The following is a 27,957-nucleotide window of genomic DNA, read 5'->3' as shown; positions in this document are numbered from 1 at the left end:
CCATTTTTGGTTGCGAGGGTGCATTTAGCCCTAAGAAAATAGCAGCACATGCACACTCCGCTCCATTGCTGAATTCCGCAGAATTTTCAATGTAATCCCACAGAATTACACAAACTCAAATTCCACCATTCTGTCTGCCCCATATGGTACTGCCTGACTGCAAGATTTGGCTTTGCAACTTCTCCAGCAGAAAGGCTGGCAGGCCCAGCAGAGCGTGTTATATACTTAGCTAACTTGGGAGGTATGAAGGCAATGATTAGGAAAACATGGAAAGTACAAAGAAAAAAATTGATTTTTTTAGCTGATGTACATGTCTTTTTCCCTTTAGCTTTATCATTTCCTTTGGTACACAAACAAGGATCTAGAGTAAAGAAGTAATGATCCATGTGTAAGAAGACACCTGACTATTTTTGGAGGAGAAAACCAGTGATTACTTATAGCAAGACTGGCAGTCTAAACAAATATTTTGAGTAAAATGCAGCCTAATTAATTTGTTTACTGTGAATAGATTTAGAATAGAAAATAGATTGATGGTATGTGAGAAGCCCATTGAGCCAGAAATAAAGGCAAAGACTAGGAAAGGGTTCGTGAGTAGCGAGAATCATGCTGTGAAGAAGAAAAGCCTACGGTAGCTCTTTGGAGGACGTAGGTAACATCAACATATTGATGGCAAGTGAGAAAGAGGGGTGCTGACGGTGTACTATGCAGCTTTTTCCTCTGCTGATATGTGCATTAATTCACTTAAAATGTTCTTCCTTTGAAAATGCCTGGACAGTAAGGCATCCATGTGGTGCAATGCAGTTGTAACATTTTAATTTCAGCCCTCAGCAGCATTTGCATTCTATTTCAAACCTCTTCAGTCACCCATGGCACTCTGCCTAAGTCAAAAGGTGATCATAAATGCTCCAGTACCATCAATATTGTTTTGAGGAAATCACAAGTGATGGCAGACAAAAGCCTTAACCTCTTAGCTATTAGGTCTTCCCCACCATCCCTCTGGTTATAAGCCTTTTTTTGACTATTTGGGGTAGCTCACGCTTAGGCCCCTGTAACTTTTTGTCAACATAAGGTATCCACACCAAACTTGCGTCCTTTTATTCCAACATCATTGGAATTTTAAAGATACCCAGGGTTTGTGGATTCCCCTGGAGGGGTCCCAAAAATGAGCCAAAAGACAGCAAATCACATTTCTTTTCTTTTTTGTGGAAATGTGGGGAAAAAGTGCTGCAGAAGAAAGCATCAGTTCTTTCCCCTGCACATGGTATTATCAAACAGTTTGTGGTACTCAAATCTCCATCTTCCCAGCTTTGAGGAACAGACAGAATTTTGCCGGAAAACCCATATGTTTTAACAGTTTGGGCATTTTACTGGGACATAGCCTATTTTTGCTACTTTTTTTGCACCAACCTCCTTCCAGTTAGTGGTAAAAATAGAATTGGAAGAAATAATGGATCATGGAAAACTATACATTTCTGAAGTAGACACATTTCTGAATTCAGCTAGGGGTCATTTGTGTAGATCCTTTCAGGTTTTTTTTAATAGAAACTAATAGTTGAAAATTAGAAAAATGGAAAATGAGATAAAAAAACAGCTATTTGTGCCAACGTTTTCACCTGTAACATCTTCTAGGTATTTCAGATTTCTTTACAGCAATATACCCTTAAATCCACTGGACCCTTCTGGTTGTGGGGATATATAGGACTTGTAGGTTCACTGTTAGAATTGGGGTCTCTAGTTGGCAGAGGTAGGTACCACTGTCCAAATAGGGACCCTTGGTTCTAGTCAGGGTAAGGAGGAAACACTCTTTAGATAACCTCTGATCACTCCCTTGTTAGCATGGCACAAGCAGTCAGGCTTATCCAAAAGCAATGTGTAAAGTATGTGTACCAACACTCACAGTAACACAGTGAAAACACCACAATCTGACTCCACAACAGTTTAGAAAAATAAAAGTATTTAATCTAAACTACACAAGACCAAAACAACAAAAATCCAACATACACAGTTAAAAAATATGGTTGCAAAAGAGTTCTTAAGGTTGCGATAAAATAATTCACAGTTGCATGAAAAGTTCACAGTTGCGTCACGTTTAGCCAATAGTACCTTTTGAATGTGACAAAGTTCCAAAGCAGAAGCTGGTGCAGTGGAAAACAAGCGATGCGTTGCTCCTGAGACCCCGGGGAGGTGATGCGACAACCCCGCTGCAGCAGCGGGCGGGTTGCGACGAATCCGGTCTGTAGGGGAGGAAGGCGGAGTTGTATGGATTTCGGTGCGTAGGTTCCGTGGGAAGTTTTCTCTCGCAAAGGCACGATGCGATGATCTTTGGAGTTGCGACGATCTCTGGGGCGACGATGCACGGACCAGCGGTGATCTCTCTCTCGCAGCTCCTCGATGCGATGGCTTCTGCGATGACACTTGCAGCGACGTGATGCGGTCCGCAAGCAAGCAGTGCAGCAATCTCACCCAGCGACGACAGGTTCTGCGACGACACTCGCAGCGATGGTAATCTTCCTGCACCGGTCTGGTGCATCCCGCAAACGAAGGATGCGGCGGCTCTGGCAGCGGCAACAGGCGCTGCGACGATCTCGACCTTCGCAGCGGCGGGAATTTCCTCTCACTGTTGGGGATGCGCTCTGCAAGCGAGCGATGCGACAAAACTTGCAGAAAGTCTTTAAAAGCTTAGTTTCCAGCTTCCTAACACAGGTACAACTTCTAGAGGCACCACACATAGGCCACACACTCAAGGAAGGACAGAACTCTCTCAGTAGAGTTCAGGGAAGCTAGGGGTGAAGTCCTTTTGTTCCTGGGACTTCAGAACAGGGAGCCAGCTCTTCTCAGGACCTTGGAGATTCCTTCAAGACAGGGGACACAGCACAAAGCAAAGTCCTTCCCCTCTCCTTGCAGCAAAGCAACAGCAGGTCAGTCCATCAGAGCAACAGCAGGACAGTCTTCCTTCTTCAGTTTCAGCTTTCTCCTTGGCAGAGGTTCCTTCTTTATTCCAGGATGATCTCATTTTCTGTTGTCAGGGGTCCTGTACTTATACCCCTAAAAGTCTTTGTTCTCTTTGTGCAAGTGGGCCCTGAGCCCGGTCTGAACCAGTTTGGGGTGTTCCTCGAGCACTTTGTTTTCCTGGCTTCTCCTTTCCTTTCAGAGTGAGGGGCAGGGTCGTCAGCGGCCCAGCAGGAGGTGGAGCCAGCATTGTGGAAGGTAGGCACAGCCCTATTCAGGCCCAGGTGCTATCTCCTCCCACCACTCAAGTTGCAAATGCAGTCATTCAGCCTAGGGCTGACTCAGCCAGCCTCCTGGGGAATCCCCAGCCCCTGTCACTCCCAAACCAGACAGTCAATTCACAAACAGGCCAAGGCACACAGAAAGGTCAGACAAATTCTGAGTTCAGGGATACTAGACTTTTATGTCCTATCTTGTTCCTATGGGAAGATATGCTGGTAGCCACTGTAGCCAGCATCCCTCATGATAGCCTATGGAGCAAGATAGCCTTGCAGCTGTGAAAAACGAAAATGGCTATAATTCACTACTAGAGCATGTCACCTGCACAAGCACATACTCTACCTTTCACATACACTGCACCCTGCCCAAGGCGGTACCTTGGGCCTTCCATAGGGGTGACCAATGTGCACAGAAAGGGAAGGGTTAGGCCTGGTCAGTGGGGACACTGACCAGGAGGACATGGTAGTTCACTGACTGCACACAGGCACTGCTGTGGCAGGCCTGAGACACCATTTTAGGGCTACTTATGTAGGTGGCACAATCAGTGCTGCATGCCCACTAGTAGCATTTGTCATCACCAGCCCTGGCACACTCAGTGCACTTTACTAGGGACTTCTTGGTAATACAAATATGCCAATCATGTATATCAAATCACAATAACAATTTACACAGAGAGCATATGCACTTTAGCACTGATCAGCAGTGGTAAAGTGCCCAGAGTCCTATTGTCAACATCCACAGGTCAGGAAAAATAAGGGAGGAAGAAGCAACAAGTTTGGGGATAACCCTGCAAAAAGGGCCAGCTCCAACATTCACCAAGAACCAGAGGAACCCAGAGCCAATAACTGAGCTAGGTCTTTGAATGGTTTTTCATTGTGTACCGGGTATATAGCAATTAATTTGGTAAAATATAAAGAGTGAAAAATAGGTATCAAGGACACCTATGTATTTCCAAAATGGGAACAAAATATAGAGTTTAGAAGCAGTAGCCATTTGCACATCTCCGGAATTGTGGAAACCCATACTAGCATGTGAATTATAGGACATTTCCAAAGTGACATCTTTTTTACACATTGTCAAGGCAGAAATGCATACAAACTCAATACAGAATATCAGTTGCTCTACACATTTGTGTTCCTCTAAGTTTCACCATAAAAATGGTACTTTCACTTGTGGGGGTAGGATTAGTGTCAGGAAAAGGGGCCGAAATGCAATGTGGACACACCACATTTTTACAGAAAAAATTGACCTTTTTTTACAGTGTTTAGCTGTGGATTTTGAACCCTAGCTCTGCTGGAACCTAGGGAAATCTAGCATGCCTGTACAGTTTTAAAAAGTAGACACCCAGTGGAATCCAGGAAGGGGGAGACTTGTGCAGCTCTAACCAGGTTCGGTTAACCAGTATCCTTCCCAAACCTCAAACTTTGAAAAAAAACACAATTTCCTCACATTTCTGTGATGGGAAGTTCTGGAATCTTCATGGATCTACAAAATTCCATGCACCCCGAATTCCCCAAAGCCTTCCAATAAAAATGGTACCTCACTCATATGGGTAGGCCTAGTGCCCACCACAGGCCAAAATGCAACGTGGACACACACCAAATTTTTAGAGTGAAAATGACCCTTTTTTCTCAAAGTGACTAGCTGTGAATTTTGGACCCTAGGCCTACCGACACCTAGGGAAACATAACAAACCTACGCATTTTTTAAAACTAGACACCCAGGGAAATCCAGGAGGGTTGACTTGTTTGGCTATCACCAGGTTCTGTTACCCAGAATCTCTTGCAAACCTCAAAATTTGTTGCAAAAAAAACAATTTCCGCACATTTCTGTGAGGAAAATTTCTGGAATGTACGTGGATCCACAAAGTTTCCACTCATCTCACATTCCCCAAAGTCTTCTGATAGAAATCATACCTTACTTGTGTGGGTAGGCCTAGTGCCAAGACAGGAAACATGCCAAAACGTAACGTGGACACACCCCATTTTTACAGTGAAAACTGACTCTTTTTTTTCAAAGTGCCTAGCTGTGGATTTTGAACCTGGGGAAACGTGGTAAACCTATACATTTTTGAAAACTAGACACCCAGGGAAATTCAGGAGAGGGTGGCTTATGTGGCTCTCACCAGGTCTTGTAACTCAGAATCCCTTGCAAACCTCAAACTTTGTCACATAAAACACATGTTCCTCACATTTCTGTAGTGGAAAGTGCTGGAATCTATGTGGGCCCAGAAAATTCCACCCATCCTGCATTCCCGAAAGTCTACCAATAAAAATAGTATCTCACTTGTGTGGGTAGGCCTAGTGCTCGCAACAGGAAACGGCCCAAAACACAACGTGGACATACCACATTTTTACTGTAAAAACTGACCCTTTTGTTTGCAAAGTGCCTAGCTGTGGCTTTTGAACCCTAGCTCTGCTGGCACCTAGGGAAACCTAGCAAACCTATACATTTTTTAAAACTAGACACACAGGGAAAAACAGGAGGGGGTGACTTATGTGGCTGTCACCAGGTTCTGTTACTCAGAATCCCTTGCAGACCTGAAAAACTACAGGCCCATCTCGCTCCTTCCCTTCGCTGCCAAAGTCACAGAGAGACTTGTGAACACCCAACTGACCGCCTTTGTTGATTATAACTCCATCCTAGATGCCTCCCAGTCTGAATTTTGCAGCAACCACAGCACTGAGACCACCCTTCTAGCCACCACTGATGACATCTGCATGCTACTGGACCAGGGACACACAGCGGCCCTCATCCTGCTGGACCACTCCGCGGCCTTCGACACTGTGTCACACCGCACACTCACAGCCAGACTTCACGACGCAGGGATACAAGGAGCTGCCCTAGACTGGATACAATCCTTCTTCTCCGGCTGAACCCAGAGGATCAGACTCCCACCCTTCTGCTCCGAACCCACCGATATCATCAGCAGGATACCCCAGGGATCATCTTTCAGCCCTACGCTCTTCTCTTCAACATCTACATGGCCCCCCTCGCCACCATCGTCAGACAGCATGGTCTCAGCATCCTATCCTACGCTGATGACACACAGCTCATGCTGTCCCTCATGAAAAATCCTGAAGACACCAGACTCTGCTTTCAGGAAGGAATGAAGAATGTGGCAACCTGGATGAAGGACAGCTGTCTGAAGCTCAACTCAGAGACACCCGAAGTCCTCATACTTGGACCCTGCTCCTCCGTCTGGGACAACACCTGGTGGCTGCCTGCCCTTGGGATCCCACCCACCCCCACTGACCACGCCCGGAACCTCAGCATCATCCTCGAATCCTCCCTGTCCATGAACCGCCAGATCAACGCCGTTGCCTCCACCAGTTTCAACTGCCTTCGCATCCTCCATAAGTCCTTCAAATGGATCTCCTCTGACTGCAAAAGGACAGCCACCCACGCACTCATAACCAGCAGACTTGACTACGGCACGCCCTCTACGCTGGAATCAACAGAACTCTCCTACACAGACTGCAAGCCATCCAGAACGCCGCAGCCAGACTCGTCCTTGGAACTCCACGGCTCAAGCACATGTCCCAACACCTACACACCCTCCACTGGCTCCCCGTCAAGATGAGGGTCACTTTCAAACTCATCACTCACTCCTACAACAACATCGGACCCAAATACCTCAACGAGAGAGCCTCCGTCCACAAACCCAAGAGAAATCTTCGCTTCACCAACCTCGCCCTGGCAGAGGTTCCCCGCATCCACAGAAACAAAACCGGAGGAAGAGCCTTCTCCTACATCCCAGCAAAGACCTGGAACGAGCTCCCGGTGAACATCAGACGCTCCCCCGACCCTGCACAAGTTCAGGAAGAACCTCAAGACTTAGGGCCAGATGTAGGTAGCCCTTTACCGATCGGAATCGGCCGAAAATACCGATTTTCGGCCGTTTCCGATCGGTAAAGGGCTATTGAGATGTAGGGGCACATTTTCGGTAATTTTACCGAATCGGTATCATTACCGAATCGGTAAATTTACCGATTCGGTAATATGTACCGAATCGGTAAAATAATTACTGATTCGGTAATATTTACCGATTCGGTAAATTACCGAAAATGCAATGTAGGTAGGCAATGTACCTTCTGCACATGGCTTACAGAATCGGTATTTTACCATGGAATACAAATCCATGGTAAAATACCGATTCCGGTGTGCATGCACATGTGTGCATGCACACCTATGTCATGTGACAGGCAGACCTGCCCTTAGGGCAGGTATGCCTGCCACATGGCACCTGTGCCTGTTTTGGGGGTGCAGAGGGTGTCAAAGTGACACCCCCTGCACCCTTGTGAATTCTTTAATTACCGATTCGGTAAATACCGAATCGGTAATGCTAATCATTCTTATGGGCTTCAAAGCCCATAGGAATGAATGGGCATTACCGATTCGGTATTTACCGAATCGGTAATTAAAGAATTGCTAAGGATTCGGTAACGAATCCAGATGTTGGGACCTACATACCATCTACCGATTTTGAAATACCGAATCGGTAGGATTCGGTATTTCAAAATCGGTAAATGGGATTTACCTACATCGGGCCCTAGGTATTCGACTGATCTGGAGCTGTCTCCCACCCAAACCCCCCCCTGCCCAGAAGCTTTGAGACCCTCATGGGGTGAGTAGCATGCTATATAAACCCTGAATGATTGATTGATATAAACCCCTGAATGATTGATTGGTTGAAATTATGTGATGGAAAGTTCTGGAATCTGTGTATATCCACAAAAATCCACCCACCCCGCATTTCCCAATGTTTCTAAATAAAAATGGTACCAAACTTGAGTGGGTAGACCTAGTACCTGAGACAAGAAAATGGCCAAAACGCAAAGTGGACACACTACATTTTTACAGTGAAAACTGATTTTTTTTTTGGCAAAGTCCCTAACTGTGGATTGTGAACCTTAGCTCTGCTGGCACCTAGGGAAACCCTACCAACCCAATACATTTTTGAAAACTAGACACCCAGGAGAATCCAGGATGGGTTGACTTGTGTGGCTCTCACCAGATTCTTTTACCAAAAATCCCTTGCAAACCTCAAACTTTGAAAAAAAACTAATTCTCTCCACATTTCTGTGATGAAAAGTGCTGGAATCTATGTGGAGCCACTAACTTCCACCCACCCCGCATTCTTTAAAGTCTTCCGATACAAAATGGTACCTCACTTGTGTGGGTGGGCCAAGTACCTGCTGCAGGGACGGGCATTGTGGAGATTTCAAAATGACCTATCACATGGTTTTGCAAAGGGGCTCACCTGGGTTTTTGGCCCCACACTCGTGGCCATCTAGGGAATCCTACCAAACCCAGACATCTTTGAAAACTAGACACCTGTGGGAGTTCATGGAGGTATGGCTTGTATGGACCCCCCAACGATTTCCTATCCAAAATCCCCTGCAAACCTCATATTTAGGGCGGGCATCAGCATGCCAATTCTGGGCAGCCCCCACTCCTACATACAAAAATGCCAGAATAATCCCTGGTGCCTAGGGGGGAGGGGGGTCAAGGCTATTGACCCCAACAGCCTCCTGGAGGGGCAGAAAGAATTTGGCATTTTTGAGGGGGTGGGGGCATTGGCATGTCCATTCTGGACAGCCCCCACCCTGACCATTGAGAAAAATGTTGCATTTCCTGGTGGGTTTTCAGTCCCGCCCATGGAGGCAGATAAGGGGCTATTTCCCCCACCTGCCTCCCAGGGGGGCAGAAAGACTGTTCCAATTTGTTTTGGGGTAGGGGTATTGGCATGCCCAATCTGTGCAGCCCCCACCCCTATGTAATAAAAAAAATCCCTGGTGCCTAGTGGGCGTTCTGTCCCCCCCCCCAGGGGGCATATCAGGGGCTACTGCCCCATCTTCCTCTGGGGGGCATAGAATGACTGTGGCTTTTTTGGGGGGGGGGTGGGGGCATTGACATGCCTGTTCTGGGCGGCCCAACCTGAACTTTGCAGGAAAAAAAATCCCTGGTGCCTAGTGGACTTTCTGCCCCCCTCCTCCCGGAGGAGCAGATAAGGGGCTATTGACCCATCTGCCTCCCAGGGGGGGCAGAAATGTTATGTTATGTTAAATAAATTTCTAAGGCGCGACTAACACCGTTAGGTTTCTTGGCGCCACAAAGGAGAGAGCGGATGAAAAAAAACCGAGAAACAAGTTATTTGTAGGAATCAATGAAAAGAAAAGTTTTAAGGGAGGATCTGAATTTGGGGTACGGATTGGACAACCTAAGAGGAAGGGGGAGGGAGTTCCAAAAAGTGGGGGCCAAGAAGGAAAACTTAAGGCCGCCATGTTTCTTCCTCTTGTATCTAGGAATTGATAACAAGGCCAATTGGGAAGACCGGAGAGTACGAGGGGGGACATAGGGGTGGAGGAGGGAGGAGATGAAGAGGGGACCCTGACCGGCAAGGGATTTGGAGATGATGCAACCCAGCTTGAATTTACAGCGGGCAGCTACCGGGAGCCAGTGGAGGCTTTTTAAGAGGGGGCTGACGTGTTGATCTCTTGGTAGACAGTGGATCAGGCGGGCAGCCTCGTTCTGGATCAGCTGCAGCCGCCTGAGTTGGTAAGCTGGAATGCCTACATAGAGCGCATTGGCGTAGTCTAGCCTCGAAATGACTAGCGCCAACAGAGCCAAGATGAGGGCCTCGGAAGTAAGTAGCCGGGAGATTTTTCGGATTTTCCTTAATTGGAAGTGGCTGGAGGAGACTACCGCGCTAATCTGGGGCGTCATAGAAAGGTCACTGCAAATGACGACTCCCAGACTTTTGGCACAGTTAGCCGGGCTGGGTGGACTGCCGAGGCAAACAGGCCAGAAGGAAGAGTCCCAGGGGTTGGCGGGACCCCCGACAAGAACCAGCTCGGTCTTGTCGGGGTTAAGCTTCAGATGATTTGAGCTCATCCAGTTGCTAATAAAGCAAAAGGTATTTTGGAAGGTGGAAATGGATTCAGCAGAGGAATCAATGTTGAAAATTAATTGTATGTCATCCGCGTAATTGAACGCAGTGACATTGAACTGTCGAAGGGTACGGATAAGTGGGGAGAGATACAAATTAAAAAGGAGGGGGGAGAGGGAAGAACCCTGAGGGACGCCACAGGTCAATTTGACCTGGGAGGCAGAAAACTGGGATAGCCTGACAGCTTGATGGCGTTGGGTCAGGAAGGAGCGGACCCAGGCCAGGGCGGAGCCCCGGATGCCGGCCTCCTCGACACGGTCGACCAAAATGTCATGGTCGACCGTGTCAAAGGCGGCAGACAGATCCAGGAGGACCAAAGCCTGGCAGATGTTAGCGTCTGCTCCACTGCGCAGTTCCTCCATGACAGAAAGAATGACGGCTTCTGTGAAGTGCGCGGGTCTGAATCCGGCCTGCTGAGGGTCCAACACACTAGAGTCTTCCACAAAGGAACTAAGATTATGAGTGACGTGCGACTCTAAAACTTTGCTAAGAAAAGGGAGAAGAGAGATAGGGCGGTAGTTGCTCATAATGGAGGGATCTGCCGAGGGTTTTTTTAGAATGGCAACCACCTCGGCCTGTTTGAAGGATCCAGGAACCTCCCCCGTAATCAAGGAGCTGTTCAAAAGAGCAAGGGGGGGTCTGGACAGGAGGTAAAAGCTTCTCGAAGAACCGAGGGGGGGCAACAATCGCTGGGAGAGCCAGAGGAAACTCTGTGAAGGAGTGACAAAAAGTTTTCCTTTGAGATAGGGGGGATATGAGTGAGAGTGTGAGGATGGCTGGGAGCACAGAAAGATGTGGGGACAAGTGGAGCTGAAGTGGAGATGCTGGTTTTGATTTTGATGATTTTGTCCATGAAAAATTGGTTAAGGGAGTCGCACAGGGACTGGGAGGGAAGGGGGGCAAGAGTGACTCTTTCCGGGTTAGATAATTCATCCACAATGGAAAAAATATCTTTAGACTTATTGGAGGAATTCAGAATTTTACTTGAAAAATAACATGATTTGGCCGCTGTAATTGCTTTCTTGTACTCCTTCAACCGAGACGAGAAAATCTCTTTTGATTTGGGGGAGTAACCCCGGCGCCAGCGTCTCTCTGCCTGGCGGAGACTGAGTTTTTGTGCGCTGAGCTCAGCGGTAAACCACCTTTGGGCATCATCAAAAAGACTGTGGTTTTTGGGGTGGGGCATTGGTATGCCCATTCTGGGCAGCCCCCACCCCTACGTATACAAAAAATAAATAAACCCTAGTGCCTAGTGGGCTTTTTGCCACCCCACCCCCTGGTAAGCAGATCAGGGGCTACTGCCTCCTTCTGCCTCCTGGGGAGGCATAACAACTGTTGCATTTTTTGGGGGGTGAGATTGAGGGCATTGCCATTACCGTTCCTGGCAGCCCCCACCCCTGACCTATAAAAAAAATAATCCCTGGCATCTAGGTGCTTTCTGTCCGGGGGGGGGGGGGGGGGGGGGGCAGAATGAGTGGTTAGGGCAAAACAAAATTTGGAGAGCAAAGGCGCTTGCCCAATGGGCCGCTCCCCCCTCCCTGGTGGCTAGTGGGTAGAACCCTGCTTGGGGATACCCTCCTGGGGCAATCCCCACAAGCAGGGTTCCACTAGGGATGGGTACCATTGGAAAGAGGAGATTCTCCCTTTCCAACAATACCTCTCTTAAGTGTTTCGGTGCTCGGGGGGCTGAGATAGCACTAGGAGCACTGAAACAATGAAACTGAAACTAAGTGTCAGTTTTCTTTTTCAATGTAATGACCAAAGACGGGCTTTCCAGCACTGACAGGCTATGCAGGATAGCGGGCTGTTTAGGCAAATAAATGGGTTTTGAGTGCCCACCCACTTGTCGTTTGTCCTAAGGCTGATGGGTAGAGAATTCCAGCGTTTTGGAACAAGATAGTCAAACGAGCGACCACCGCCTCTGGCTCCCTTGATTCTGGGGACGGTGAGGATAAATTGTTGGATCTCAATTTTCTGTTGGCAATGTAGGTATTAATAAGGTGCTGAAGGATATGCGGACTAACCTTGTGTTTTGCACGATGTGGAATGCAAAGTGCTTTGAACTGTTTTCTTTTACGTATTGGCAGCCAGTGAAGTGTGGATGGAGCAGGGCAAGCTTACTGAGCTCCATTGAGCAAATAAATACAAAAAATATGGGAAGTGTTACAGTTAGTGGTTGGTGTCTTCAGTCCACTGCAGTGGGCTAGAAATCCTCTTGCTGTGATATAGAACCTTGGGCAACCTCCTACCTGGCCCTTGGGTAGTTGCTGACTAAATGTAATAGGCAAAGCCTATTCTTGGTTTCTAGAGGTCCTCATTCAGGGCTCGTGAAACCTATAGTAAGTTCAGTGCACCTGCAGCAACTGATGAATCAGGCATACCACTGAAATTCACTCACAAGCTCATACTTTGCTCCCTCACAGGCAGTGCTTAATGTGAGCCGATAGTTACATGTGGGGCCCAAAGGCACTCATAATTTGGAACTGGCACTTGTTTATCCTCATCAAACTGACCCAGAATAAGAGAGAGAAACAGAAAAGTGGAGTAAGGAGGAAAAATAACGGTGAACAACTGATAAATTAAGAAATCAGGGATGAAAAAGAACCAACAAGCTTTAGATAAAAGGGTAGGGAATAGATGGCAGTGGATGAAAAAGGCACAAAGTCAAATCAAGACTACAAATCAATTGGTAGCGCTGTTGTTGGGATTCCAAGAAAAACTTTGGGTCCCTGTATTTATACGTTTGCAAATTAAGCACTACTCACTAGGCTTTAATTTTACTCTTGTGGATGGAATAGGTTCAGCGTATGGCTGGAATGATATCCTAGTGGCTAGCGAGAGTGGGCTTTGGAGGATAGACTAGTCTACATTCTAACCACTTAGAACCATGCTTTGAGAGGTGTGACATCTATAGCACATTAGTTCTAGCTTTAGGTAACTGGGGCCTGAGATGAGAGAGGTGAGAGGTAAACAAGTGTTTCCCAACACAAGCTTCACACCCCATTCCAGAGGCCCTGAGTAAGATCCACTCCATGATAATAATGGTTAATGATTCTATGTCATTATCAGGGGTGGGCGGAGTTCGCGGAGTGGTACTCTGCGGAATTTCACAGAGTACTGGAAAATTCTGTGAAATTCCGCTGAGTTCTGTGGCCTGGCAGAGTGCCCCCCATGCACCCCTCCCTGAAGCCCAGGCCAACCACCCTCCTCCCGCTAAAGCCCCCCGGCCCTCCACTCCCTCTAAATCCCCGGCCCTCCCTCCCGCTAAACACCCCGGCCCCAGCATCCCTCCCGCTAAACCCCTACCCCCCGCCCTCCCTCCTACGTAGTAAGGCCTAAAAGATGAAAAAGAGTAGAGACCTACCTTCCTCCCAAATCAGTGTCCTGCTCCTGCTGCAGGGCCTGGATCCACTCTGCTTCCGCTGCTCTGGTTGAATTACAGGAGAACTGCAATGTGCATGGCGTACTGAGTGAAGACATGTCTGACCCTATCCTAGGATTTGATAGGGTCAGGCATGCCTTCATTTAGTACGCCATGCGCACTACAGTCCTTCCTGTAATTCAACCGGGCCAGCGGAAGTGGAGCCAGGCACAGCAGCAGGAGCAGGACAACGATTTGGGAGTAAGGAACGTCTCCCTACACCAGTGAACTCTGCTCCACTGCGATTGCGGCATTTTGGAAAACGTAGCACGCCAAACGGAGTGCAGAGTTACTAAAACTCTGCAAACTTCTTTGGCGGAGCAGAGTTGACCGCCAGCACTTAGTCATTATATAAGCGGTGTCACCTGCAATGGATCTTAAGGTACTCAGGCAAAGAAGGTGTGCTTTCATGTCTCTTCTTAGCTTCTTTAAACCAAAGTGGCCACACTTTGTTCTCATTGCATCATTGTGAACAGACACAATCTACCCCACTCCCTTTTCTTCCCAGTGAGATACAGAATTATGCTCTGCAATGGTTGCTATTGCCATAAGGCAGGTCATAGGCTACCAAAGGGTATATCAGCTTCCAGGTTAAAGAAGGTGCATGAAATATAATGCTGCTACTGCTGATAATATTATAGAAGTGCAGTTTTACATTTATTCTTTAAGCATTGTTTTTTTAATCGCTTCAAATACTGAAGGAAGGCATGGTGTTTGAAAGGTGGGTTTGGAGGTTTGAGGAACTGCATATAGTCAGCATGCCGTTTTCACATTACTGCATCAGGGCACTGTAAGTTACACAACAATGTATGTACAGTCCACCATATGAACCCTTTCCCATGTTGCAACCAGGTGTGTTATTGTATATATTATGCTATATTTACTTTCCCTCTCAAGGAGTGTTCAGCCTTATTGCCCATCTCTCTATACTTTATTCAGAGCTGGCCTGTCTTTTGTTTGCAGAGCCAAATAAGATAAACAGTTCCAAAGTTTGAGCAAAAAGTGACCTTTACCTACTAGGTATCGATTGCCTGTTAATGTGATCTATATCACAATGTTAAGCGACAAAATATCAATCTGCAACATCGAGTGCAGGATACCACTATAGACCATATACTGTGAAATTACTATTCTTTTTTTTATATCTCTTCGTTCAATTTTCACAGAGGCAAACAAACAACATAACATATCCCCCAACTGTCAAGGACTTTGAGCGGAACATGCATCAATTAATACATAGGTCTTCCTGAGGCCTGGGCCGGAGCATAATGCCAACGCAGTCTTTTTCCTTTCATTGTTCGCATCAACATGAAAACCCACCAGTTCAACTTGTGGATCAAGCCCATTCCACCCTCCGTCAGCTAAGAATCTCCAACTTTTCCTCACTGTCTCTCTTTCCTCACTTCTCTCCAGGGATCACTGATCTTCTCGAATTTGCATGGGCACCCTCTTGCCTGGTACAGCAGTTTTTTTGCTCCCATGCACTAATTCTTGCCTTTCTTCCACTCCCGTATGATAGGTTTCGGAAAGTGTCCCTTTTTGCATGGTTGCCCCCCACTTTTTGCCTGATGTTTGATGCTTCTTGACTAAGTGTGCCCTGGGTACCTACTAATCAGGTACCCAGTGCCTATGTTCTTTCCCCAAAACTGGACCCTTATTCCCAAAATGGCACTCCGCAGGCCTACATATAAGTCCCAAGTAAAAGGTGCCAGGGGCTCCAAGGGCATTGGAACCTGAGATAGTCTCACAGGGCTTAATCATATATTTTGCCACCCTCAGGAACTCCTCCCCTGATCCATACACACTGCCACTGCAGTCTGTGTGCCAGGGGGAGAGCCTAAAACTACAGGTCGACATGACACAAATCGATGGGTGCCACACCCACCAAAACACTGCCTCTAGTAGGCATTACAGCCCTTAGGGAGGGTGCACTATACCACAAGTGAGGGCACAGTTGCATGAGCCCTTGGCCCCTACAGTACCTGTGCCATTTACAGGAGTTGTAAGTGCAGTGAAGCCATTTTAGACCATGGGCTGGGAGTTTGGCACTCCGTACTCCACAGCTCCATGATGGTTTTATTGAAGACTGAGAAGTTTAGTATCAAACTTCTCAGCCCAGTAAACACACACTGATGCCATAGACTCCAGAGGCTTGAGCCGGGAGCGGAACACAGCGTCTTTGCTCTTTCGCAATCTGCTCATATTTTAATAGTATTTTACCCTGCTTGTGTTGTATTGGGGGGGGGTCCGCGGTACTCTCCGTGATTGTTTGGAGTGGGACCACCATTTTGGGGTTAGTGTAGGTGAGCGGGCTTGTTTTCAACCCCTGACACTACATACGGACGTGGTAAGATGAATGCGCAGCGGACACAAGCAGGGAGCACGCCGTTGGCGCGCCGACGGCAAGCCCGTCTGCACCCGTTCACACCGCCGCCAGATGCCGGACCCTCTGCTCAATCTACAGTTGCCCCACCCAAGTATTCACACGCTGTGCTTTTCTCTTTCGACACTAAATGCTCTACTCCTGCCTGGATTCCCCCAGCTGGTTCCTTTAAGTGCAAGCAATGCCCTTTTCAACTCCAAATAGATAGGTTAGGCTCACTCCCTCCGTATTTAGTTGAGTTTAAGTTTCTAAGCCTTAATTGCAGGTCGCTGGCTAAGCACCATGCTGTGGTCTTCGACTTACTAATAGATGAGTCTCCAGATGTATTATTCTTAATCTTGGTTGGCTCTCCCTCAAGGCGTTATCATGAATCAAGTTAACAGATCAGGTAATGGGGGGGTGGCATTGCAGTAATTCACAAGGAGCCTTATCACTGCAGTTTTATAAAGGAGGACATCCCTGACTGCAAAAGCGCCCTTTTCAAAATAACATTAAACCACAATCTCACTGTTACTGGTCTTCTTATTTATCAACCTCCAGGGCCATCTAAAGTGTTTAGGGAAGAACTGCTGAATAAAGTTATCTTCTTCTCCAGCATAGTGGCGAATTTTACTATTTTAGGTGACCTCAATTTACATCTTGAAAACAATGGCAAATGGGAGATCGACAGTTTCCTGGCAGATTTAGAGGCCTGTCAATTGGCTCAATGTGTCTCTAATAGCACACATGTAGATGGCAACCTGTTGGACCCTATATTTTCAAACTTAAGTTCCTTAAAGGTTCTGTCGCCAATCCCTGTGGTCTGGACAGATCATTTTCTCATAACTTTTTCCCTGCGGTGGCAAGGAAAGCCTACATTGAACTGCTCCTTACCAGTTTTAAAACATCCTTGGCACAAGTTAGACATAAATCATTTCTTGATTTACTGTTAAGCCAGAAGCCTCAGCTTCCACCTGATATTGATGATGCAAATAGGCTTTTTCGGGATTGGCTGACTCAAGTTTTGGACAGTTGTATCCCTGCCAAACTGAGTGTTAATAAAAGAGGACAGTCTAATCCCTGGTTTAATGAATCACTGATTAAAGCTAAAAAACACTGCAAACAACTTGAGTGCACTGGGAGGCATGCTTATGATGTTGAAGCAAAAAATAAAACCGAGCATCTATGAAGCTCTATCATAAACTGGCCCGGAGAGCCAGAGCAGAGTTTATGGCCGGTAACATCTCGACAAGCAATAAACCCTCTAAAACAATCTTCACCCTGCTCAAGGTTATGAAGAGTTCTGGGTTGAACGTTGACTCGCCTGTCATCTCAAATCACCAGTGTGATGACCTGGCCAGTTACTTTTTGAATAAGGTGGAAAAGTGATATAAGAGTTTCCCACCGGTCACTGGCATCACTGACCTTATGGAAAGGCATGGGGGTATTGGATCCACTGTGGTCGGAGCACTTTCGTCTTTCCCCCTGCTGTCTCTCACTGAATTTGAGTTCCTCTGTCTGAAAATTAAATCAGGCTCCCCTGCCGACCCTTTGAAATCCATTCCCTTTCGTCAGTATCATACCCTCATCACACCAGTGAGTAGGGACTTGGTTAATCTATCTTTAACCACAGGTCCATACCATCTGCGTCAAAGCGCACTAAAGTTATACCTCTCCTGAAGAAACCGTCACTAGATCCATCTGAGCTGGGTAATTACAAGTCCTATATCCCAGCTGCCATTCCTGGCATAGGCGGTAGAACCTCATGTAAATACTATGCTTACAGTGTTTATCGAGCGAAATGAAATCTTAGATCCCTCGCAAAACGGTTTCAGATCTCGCCACAGCACCGAATCTGCTTTGCAGGCAGTGATGGAAGAAATCTGTGGTAGCCATGATGTCGGAGATTATGACCTATATAAGAATATCCATCAAATAATGTAATCCCCGATATCTCTGTTTTTGGATAGGCCAAAAGAGAGTCAAAGATCCCCCAGAGCCTTAAAATGAGTATTCTCGAAATAGAGAGTATTGATAATGCCAAAGTGTGGGCTGATCTCGGCTCCCCAAGAGAGGAATTCTGGAAACAAAACACCTAGCCCCCCATGGTTCGCATCCCAATACTTTTACTAGTCGGGACATAAATGTTGCTAGAAAGTAGATACGTAAATCTAGTAATTAAATTACGTCCTCCAGTCATGGTCACTGTAACTAACCCTGGATGTAGTGGGTGGAGTGTTGCTATGCAGAGCGCCACGGAGTTGAGAACAAGCTCCGCTACGCCACCCGCCTCCCACCTGCCCTATTAACAATTGGTAAAAACTTTTTTTTAAAGAATTATAAGTAAATAAAAACGCCTTACCTTAGCTGCGCCGTCCCCGGATTGCCCTCTTCCTCTTCATCACGTTCTTGGTAAAAACAGCGCATCCGCGGGTGCCTGGGCATGTGCAGTTTTCATCAAGAACGTGATGAATAGGAAGAGGGCAGCCTGGGGACGCAGCAGCTGAGGTAGCAGTTTTTATTTACTTTTAACTCTTTTTTAAAACATTTTTACCAATTGTTAATAGGGCGGTGTGTGGTTGGGGCTAGCCAACTCTGCTCCGCCGCAGAGTGTGTGGAGATTTCCCTACTTTGCGTTCTCCGTGGAACGTGGAGTAGGCAAATTTCCGCACACTCTGCGGGCGGAGCGGAGTTCTCCGCCCACGGTTAATTGTAACATATGTATGTTAACCTTAGGCTTTTTATACCCCCAGATGATTTTTTGCCACATAGCCTCAGTCTGTGGAAAAAAGTCTTTAGCTAAATGCAAAGGTATGCCCGCAAGAGGTATAGGTAGAAAGGGAGAATAATCATCTTGATTAAGTTGCATAGAACGATTAGATCAATGTGAAAATAATGCCACTTAATCACTATCGCCTGCGTTCTACTGTATAGTACGCCATTATTAGATTCCCTTACATCCTCCATTTTTACAGAGACTTCGATCCCCAGGTAGGTGCCCATTTGACTCATCGCCTATCATCCCAAGAAAGGACAATGCTGGTGAGGACTAGGGTCTTCTCAAGGTTTAGTTTGTACCCAGAGAATGCCCCACACTCATTAGCAAATTTTTCAATAGCTGCCAGAGAATCCTCTGAGGTCATGTTGGTAATGTCGTCTGTATACACAAGCACTTTGAACTCAAGTTGATGGACCCGCAGCAAAGCAATATTCCTCAAGGTCTTGAGGGCTTGAATTTAAGGTTCAATTTAGTGGGCAAAGAGCAAGGTGAAAGTGGACATCCCTTTACGGATGCCACAATTTATCTAAATTAGGTCGGTAGAAGACCCTGAACATAAAACCCATGCCTTAAGATTCTGGTAAAGCTTTTGATCCAAAGCAATAAAACACGGCCCAAACCCTGGCACAGCCATTATGCCCTACGAAAAGGCCTTGAGCTCCAGTCGAAGGCCTTTTCAGCGTCTAACATTATTGCTCCGACCGGATATCCCTGAGCACAGCCTGCCTCAAGAGCAGTGATAACAATATTGACATGAGCGGTGTTATCCCGCCCTGGAACAAAACCATGTTGATTCTCATTAAAAAAATAAGAAATAACCGTAGCAAGTCTTTTTGCTAAAATCTAAGTTTAAATCTTGGAATCAGAATTAATCAAAGAAATAGGCTGATATGAATCACTAAGAAAGGGATCTTTCCCTTTCTTAGGAAAGATGACGATGTTGGTCTCAGTCCATGACCCAGGAACCTCCCCAAGTAATTCAAAAGAGTTGAATAGATCATGGAGAACCGGCACTACAAGATGTGACAAACTAACATACAATTTCAATGGAAGTTGATCGGTGCCACAGGCCTTGCCTCGTGCCAGCTAGCCAACAGCGTCTTACACTTCGGATGATGATTTTTGACCTTCTACCTTATGCTATTGTGTAGTAGACAGTTTCCAATGATGGTGGACCCGAAGAAACTGAAAGTTCTGGTCCGTGGAAGGGACCAATTCTTTGTCATAAAACTTCTGATAAAAGCTGTGGAACTCGTCTTGCATGAGGGCAGGATTGGTCACAATAGCCCCTTGAGAGTTCTTAATCCCAGCAATAGCAGATGCATTAGCGCTATCATGGACCCAGAAAGATAACACTCAGCCCATTTCTTCATTAAAGAATTGTGATCTGATATAACCCTAGGATTTAAGGAAGCTCTCTACAAATATGGACACCCTGAACCCACAACTTGTACAAGTCGAGAAGGTTCAGGAAAGCATTCAAACTGCTGTGGGAGCAGTCAAGACCCAGATCACATGACAGGAAGTTCAGATGACCATGCTCTCATCAAGAGTCAAAGATTTGGAGAATAGGTCTCGCCGGAATAACCTCAGGGTATTGGGGATCCCAGGAGGGGTCAGAGGAACAATCCTAGATGCTATATAGTTTGGTTGTTTAGTTAAGCCTTTACTACACTGCGGGGCTGGGACATGGACAGCATAATTCAGAGAACCCATCGCTGTCCATTTCGGTCTCCCATGAGGGCTAACATCCTCGTTATTCATGGGCAAACCCGATATATGTGGGTTACTTCCTCCTCCGTTAGGAGATAAACAGGGCTGCTAGTCCAAGATCACCAGTGAAAGCAGCTGGCCTGGACTTTTTTGTTCAATCAGATTTCTCTCATGAGAATGTAGTCCTGTCACTTCAAAAGCTTGGAGCTTTGGTTTTATTACAGGAGCCAGCAATCCTGATTCATCCTTGGTCTGGGGTGCTACAGGGGGGCAGGAAGTTAATGTACTCAAGTCTACTGCCCTTGCTAGTGATATTATTTTGGCCAGGAGGTGGTAAGCCCTTTTTCTGGGCCTTGCATGAAAGGAACACGTTGGGGGAAGGCTGGGGGTGGGGCGGTGGTGGGGTCAGGGTTTGGGGTCACTTTGTCTCTATAATGATTTTGTATTGTAGGATGTTTAGGCAGGTTGCTGGACATAAATTGAGGCCCTATGGTTGTGGACGATAAAGTTGGGACCAAGAATGATTCTGTGCGGTTGTTCGTTTCCACTGTGTGCTGGTTGTTCGATCAAGAATGTCAAGATTTAGCCAGGGGTGTGGTCCAGTGACCAGGGTTTTCATTGTCTTTTGTGGAATATCAATGGAATGTAGGCACCTTACAAGCAAAAATTAATTAAATAGGTGCTACACTATCTTCATCTACATTTAGGTGGCCTACAGGAAACTCAGTTCTTGAATAAATCGGCCTCTCTTCTGGATGATTTCTCATATCAAGTCCTATCCTCAGCTTGTTTCACTTATCTCAGAGAGGGATTACCCTATTGGCTCAGTATAAGAGCTAGACACTCACCAACCACTGTACAAATGTGGGTACACGATGGCTCATAGCAACAGTCAAGAGGGGACAACTAAGCATTATGCCATGTGTGCTCTATGGGGCCAACACTGATGATATTGTGGCCGTTAATAGTCTGATTTCTGAGCTACATCAATGGTCAGAACCATTCATTATTTGCGGGGACTTCAACATCGTCCTTAACCCATCGATAGAACCCTCTTTTAGTAGTTGAGGGCTAAACTCTTCTTCGAGAACCTCCTATAGCTCAAAGGAAATGGCTAGGGTTGCTTTGTTGCAAGTAATGGAATGTTATGCTTTGGTGGATGTCTGACGGTATTCTCTGATGACAAAACATGGGTTTACATATTTTGTCGCCTCTCGTAAATCTTTTTCTCAGATAGACATGTTCCTTCCTACAAAGCTCTTATGCCCCATCTTGGGGCCTGATACAAGTTTGGTAGTGCGTCGCTGGTTCTGCCCTGCTGCCGCAGAGCCAACCCCATGGTCAGGTCGCCTGCCAGATAACTAGTATTTCTTGTGTTTGGCGGGCTATTATTCGACGTTCTCAAGGCAGTGACTCAGAAAATGGGCACCACAATGGGAACGCCAAAAACAGTTCCTGCACGGTATGGCATGTAATGACTATGCTGTGCAGGAACTGGGGTGCATGCACACAGGGGGGCACATAAAGTGCCCCCCTGCATGTACCCCATGGCCCTGAGACACAAGGGGGCCTTATAGGGCCCCCTTTGTTTCCTCTTCACCACAGTTTTCATGGAGGAGTAACCACCATGAAACATGTGGCAGAGAGGAAACTTGTAATATGTTTGGTGGGATCGCAGCAGTTCCTCCAAGCATATTGCAGCCTCAAGACCACCACAACACTGCCATGGAACAGGGGCATTGGCAGTCTAACCACCCTAATTGTAATAAGGTGGTCGGAAGACCGCCGCATCCCCGCGAGTCTGGCGGTCTGTGAACTGCTACTCTTAATAAGCCCCTTGGTATCTCCTTGTACCCTAGGGTTATATCAGATCACAATTCTTTTTCTCTTCTCTCTTTTGTCCATCCTGACAAATTGGGACGTAAGCAAATGTAAGCATGTCCATCATAGGAATTGAAGATGTACGTTGGTGAGCTTTGCTGTCATTCCTAAATGTACTCCTTAGTGTACACCATTTGATGCCAATATTTTGATGGTCAGTGTTAGAAACTTCAAGTTAGTGACACCCAGTTAGCTATTAGTGTTGCCATAATTTGTTATAGAAGGAAGATAATGAATTCCTCATCTATTTAGTTGGAAAAATGCCAGTATCCAGTGGTTGAGGAATGAAAATAGCATAGTAATCCATTTTGAAATTCTGTAAAAACACATCCTGACTTATTTAAATGAAATGCTAAAATAGACATTCATGGCGCTTGTGTTGGAAGATTATGATTGGCTCATATTGTATTTGTAGAGGAACAAGGAACGTTGAAATTACTCATATAGCCAGTCATTTATGATAGATCATCTGAATAAATGTACATCTAATCATATTGAAGTAATTTAGAGATTTTTTTTTTATATATTGCTTTTGTTTATGATGAATCATTTGCATTTCATAGTTAATCAGAGTTTGTTTACTCACAACTGATGCAATATCACCAGTAATTAGAAAGAATACAGATGTGCTGCCCAAAAAAGAAGCTCTGTAGACTGGTCATACTAGGCCTTGTTGCCCGGCTTAGAGGATATGTTTTTCCACAAGAAAATCTTATATATATTTATTTTTAGTTAAAATTGTCAATTCATGCTTGTTTTTTAATTTATGAAGAGCAAGCATATTGCCACCCTTCTGCATATGCATAGCAAAGATGTGAATGGCTATCCTGCTACAGGACTTTTCGCTTATCAAAGCATCTAATTATTTCTGTGTATCTCTAAATTGTTGTGGAAGCAGTTTACTTTGGGAATGTTTAGCTTAAAAATATTTCACCATTGCGGGGCACGGCATCCTGAATTGCATAATCTAAATTGGATGAGTTTCATTCAGATTTCAGCTTTGGAGGTGTCTCACACAAATAAAATGTAACAGAAATACATCCATGGAGGTTAAAGGAAACACACAAATGTATAAATAATCCAATAATCCCCCCCCCCCACCCACTGACATCCCCTCTTACTTAACCAGTCTCCCTCAGCATTGTACAGGGTGACACTGAACATCGCAGTTCTGTTCCCCTGTGTAATTCTGTCTCGGAATGGCCAGACTGATAGCCCTAAATACACAAAAAAAGAGAGCCAGGCACAACCCAGTACAAGGCCCACCTTCAGTATCCGCCATCTCTGCTCTCCACAAATGATCCCTCTCCTATCACTAGACCACACTTCCCAAATCACTCAGCTCAAGTAAGAAGTGGCTACATAATCACTAAAGTAGTCTTTAAGACAGTGTGTGGAATAACAGATGAAATAGCGTTTACCTGGAATGCTATTGGCATCAGCAATCTTTAAAGATTCACTCGCTTTGAATAGAACTTAACATTAGAAGAGAATCATATTCCACCTAGAGATGACACACCTATGTTGACCTTTGCACTTAATAGAAGACCCTTCAAGGGAGTTCTCACTGAAGCTACAAGTGGCAAAACATGCAGCGGGCACAGTGTTATCACTTTGCAGCCATCCCTGCAGTTCTGCAGCATTCAGAGGTTCCATCTCTCCCCTACACACTGGCATGTATCTGAACCCCCCATAAAATTACTGTTATCCTTAAGAATATTTAATGGAGCTTTCAGTATGTATTAGATTGAGAAGCCATTAAAGTCAGTTCAAATAGACCAATACGTCTATGGAGAAAGTGATCTGGTATTACTCCTGGTCGAATCTTTCTTTTGACCCATGAGATCAACCAATCCACTGAGGTAGATTCAAGTATTTTGGTACATGCCTCGTATCATTCAGAGAGATGCAAGGAATGCTGGAGGGAAGGGTTTTGCGTATTTCTTTATAGTTTATTGGACCAATTTTTGTCAGCCTTTTACAAGACCCTACTCTGCAGAGTAGATTTGAGCAATTCAAATGCGGTGCTGAACAGTTTAAGAAACTTCAAAAGACAAATGTACTTTCTATGTCAGTAGGGCGATGCTATGTTGTTGGAGAAAGACGGCCACAACTGGAGAATTAGTAGGAATTTTAGTTAAAAAAACAGGAGTTATATGTTTTCTACTTGTTTTCCTTCTGGATTTCATTGTACTTTAATGTGTGCTTGTGTGTGAGTGTGCATGCTTCTGTATTAATGTGAGTTTTTATTTTTTGCAAATTAATCCAGCTTATTTACATTTGCATTTTTTAACACTGGTAGATGAAAGAAACATGCTGCCTGAACAGCAGATGGTTAAAAAAGTGTTTCTAGAGCTGGCATTTATAGCATGGGGGGGGGGGAATCAATCTGTCGAAGGCACAGACAGAGTTGGTCTTAACAGGAGGGTCCTCAAATCCTTGGAGCTCCAGCTTTTGGCCCCAAGCTCTTGGCCCTCCACCTTGCCCAGTCAAGTCCGTGAAGAGCCTTGGTGTCATCATTTCCAGTGACCTTTCGATGAGACCTCAAATCAACACTTTTACCTCGGCCTGCTTTTACCACCTACGCAGAATTTGCAAAATCCGAAGGTTCTTATCCACAGAGGCTCTCATACTTGTCATTATGGCCCTTGTCACCTCTCGCATTGACTATGCCAACTGCTTGTATGTGGGGATTCCTGCTTACCATCTCCATCGGCTCCAGCTGGTACAAAACCAGGCGGCCAGATTGGTTTTCCAACAGCCAAAGCACCAACATGTCATGCCCCTGTTGAAGAGATTGCATTGGCTTCCGGTCGTTTCCCGCTGTATTTTCAAAATGGGCTGTACTGTTTTTAAGTCTCTTTTTGCTCTCGCCCCTGCCTTCACCTCCCTTAGTCTCAAACGCCACATCCCCTCGAGGCATCTTAGGTCTTCTGCGCACAACCTCTTAATCACCCCCAGGTTCAAACGCAAAAAACATGGTGGTTCTTGTTTTTCTTTCCTTGCTCCTTTTACCTGGATTTCCCTCCCTCTCTCAATCCTGCTTTCTCCTGACTATATCACCTTCCGTAAATCTCTTAAAACCTATCTTTTTCAGTTAGCTTATGATTAATCCCTGTGTCCACACCCGACTGCTCTGTACCTCCACTTTGTCATGAGTGCCATGAAACCAATTGGTGTCCATGCGCGGTAACACATTTTTTTAACATAACATAACATAACACTTGTGTTGATGATTCTTGGCAAACCTGTTACGTCCATTAGAGAATTCACATTGCCACCCATGGTAAAATACTGCCCTCCAATAATGGTAATATTTCTTGGCAACTTGTGGTCTACCCCTTAGTAACATAACAGCCCTGTGACAATAAATCCTGGCATGTTTTGGGCATCTGTGATGGTGTAAATCTCTGGCATAACGAGAGTCCTTAGAGATTGCTGGTTATTCTTGACAAATTGAGAAATGCCATGGTCTGATTGGTCTGCCATAGAAAATGAAACCAGTATGTGGCTGGGAGGGATTGGCTAACCGTGTTCTTTAGTATGTTCTTAAGTATTTCTACCTTATGTTTGTTAAAGGATTTGCCATGTGGTCAGAGTATCCCAGAGGGTATGGATATTACCAGGACAAACCAGGCATTCCATGTGTCCACTTATGTGTGGTTTCACTAGGGACAGGAATATTTAAAACGGCCAACATAAAGTTAAAGGCAAAACAGAACTCTTAGAAGCTTCTTGTATCCAACACAAATGTCTATAGTTTGGGGCACTGCTGCAGATGATATGAAAATAACTATGTTGTTGAACAATCAAGCCAAATATTATGTTTCAGGTAGAAAGTAATTCAAGGTTACTGGAAAAAAAGTTGTTTGAAAAATGTGTCCCAAGATAAGTGGTAAATACACCAACTTCTCAAAAGGGGGGGGGGTCCAAGGTATATAGAGTTTAAAGACCCACACCTGGTTTTATCCCCAGCTCCAAATAGATATACACCATAAGAAACACAGGGGGTCTATTAGCTAACTATTAGAGCTATGCTATCACTACGGAGTCACCTAGATCTCAACGTGTGTGCAAAAGAATAAGGACAAAGTAAGAAAACAAGTGGATACAAAGGTGAAAAAGAGATCGATACATTATAGACTATTCATCAGTGGCTGACCAGTCCAAAAGAGTGATGTAGGGTTTCCATCAAAAAAGACTTTTGTGATCAGTCATATCATCTGGCCAAACCCTGGAGTGTGAACGGCTAGTCCCCTGATCAATGGGACTGAACCACACAGTGTTGATATCTTAGGATTTGGTCCACCAGTACTGATGAAACATCCGCAATGACTGATCTATTGATGGTTTTGAAAAAGGTGCAACAAAACAGAAAATGTGACTTAAAATAGGATGGAATGTCCTCCTTTACGCAACTTTATTCTATGGACAAGACATGCCTCCTAATTAAAAACAGAACAGTGCAAGATGACAGTAACAAATATCTGTCTGTGAAGGGGCCAACATGTTTCTGCCTATTGGGTATCTAATCCCACGGCATTCATCAGGGCCTCTGTTCTTATACTCGTTGCACTCTTACAAGTGAAAAAAGTTCACCTCCACCATAAGAAGAAATGGGAAAACTGAAAAGAGATGGTTCACTACGGTACAACCTGTAATAACCATATGTTGTCACCCTCCGACTCACTCGTACTCTAGTGAATCCCTGACTGATGGGTGAAGCTACCTCACCTCGCCTGGACACTGCTCAGGTATAGGAGGCACCGCACTAACCGTCGGTACCTCAAGCTGTCATCTGAGGCTTGGGGGAGGCCAACATAAAGTTCAAGGTAAAACAGAAATCTTAGAAGCTTCTTGTATCCAACACAAATGTCTATAGTTTGGGGCACTGCTGCAGATGATATGAAAATAACTATGTTGTTGAACAATCAAGCCAAATATTATGTTTCAGGTAGAAAGTAATGCAAGGTTACTGGAAAAAAAGTTGTTTGAAAAATGTGTCCCAAGATAAGTGAGCATGAATAGCACACAATGCAATCACCATTATGTAGTTATGGTTTAGTCAAATGCTCCATTGAAAAGGCTTTCTCAGATTTCTCCAAGACCTTGGACCCTGCAACAAATTGGACAAGATACCTTCCACCATGCCAACATGTGTACAGTTCTGTAAAGGGGAAAAAAGTTAAGAAGCGAGTTGAAAAACTTAAATATTCTAAATCCAATAAATGTCATTGTTAGCTGACCATTTGAGAGAACAGCTTGGACAATCCCTTACTCGTACAAGAAGAATGTGTTTATTAACAGACTCTGGGGCATATTATCAAGGAGGACATTAAAAATTATCGCCGGTTTAGCAGAAAACTGCTGCTAAAGCGACGATAATGGGCTTGATAATATGCCCTTGAGAATTCCAATAGAAGTCCATGTTCTGGTGTGAACCTGGGCTTCTATTGGAATTCTCCAGGGCATAATATCAAGCCCTTTATTGCCATTTTAGTGCCAGTTTTCTGCCGTTAAACCGGAGATAATTTTAACGCCGTCCTTGATAAAATGGCCAAGTGTTTTTTTTTCTAAAATTCCAAATTCAACATAATCAAGCACTACTTTTTCTTTCACTG

At 45.4% G+C, this 27,957-nt stretch overlaps 1 protein-coding gene across 1 annotated transcript in view; it reads right to left on the bottom strand.

Annotated features, from left to right (window-relative positions):
* The window catches only part of LOC147708724 (uncharacterized), a 222,161-nt gene that overhangs the window by 8,956 nt on the left and 185,248 nt on the right, over window positions 1–27,957 (bottom strand). The gene's annotated exons all lie outside the window — the stretch shown is intronic.

Source organism: Lissotriton vulgaris, chromosome 6 (genome assembly GCF_964263255.1).
Source record: "Lissotriton vulgaris chromosome 6, aLisVul1.2, whole genome shotgun sequence".
NCBI classification, from domain to species: domain Eukaryota; kingdom Metazoa; phylum Chordata; class Amphibia; order Caudata; family Salamandridae; genus Lissotriton; species Lissotriton vulgaris.
This window is presented reverse-complemented; position numbering and strand designations above follow the sequence as displayed.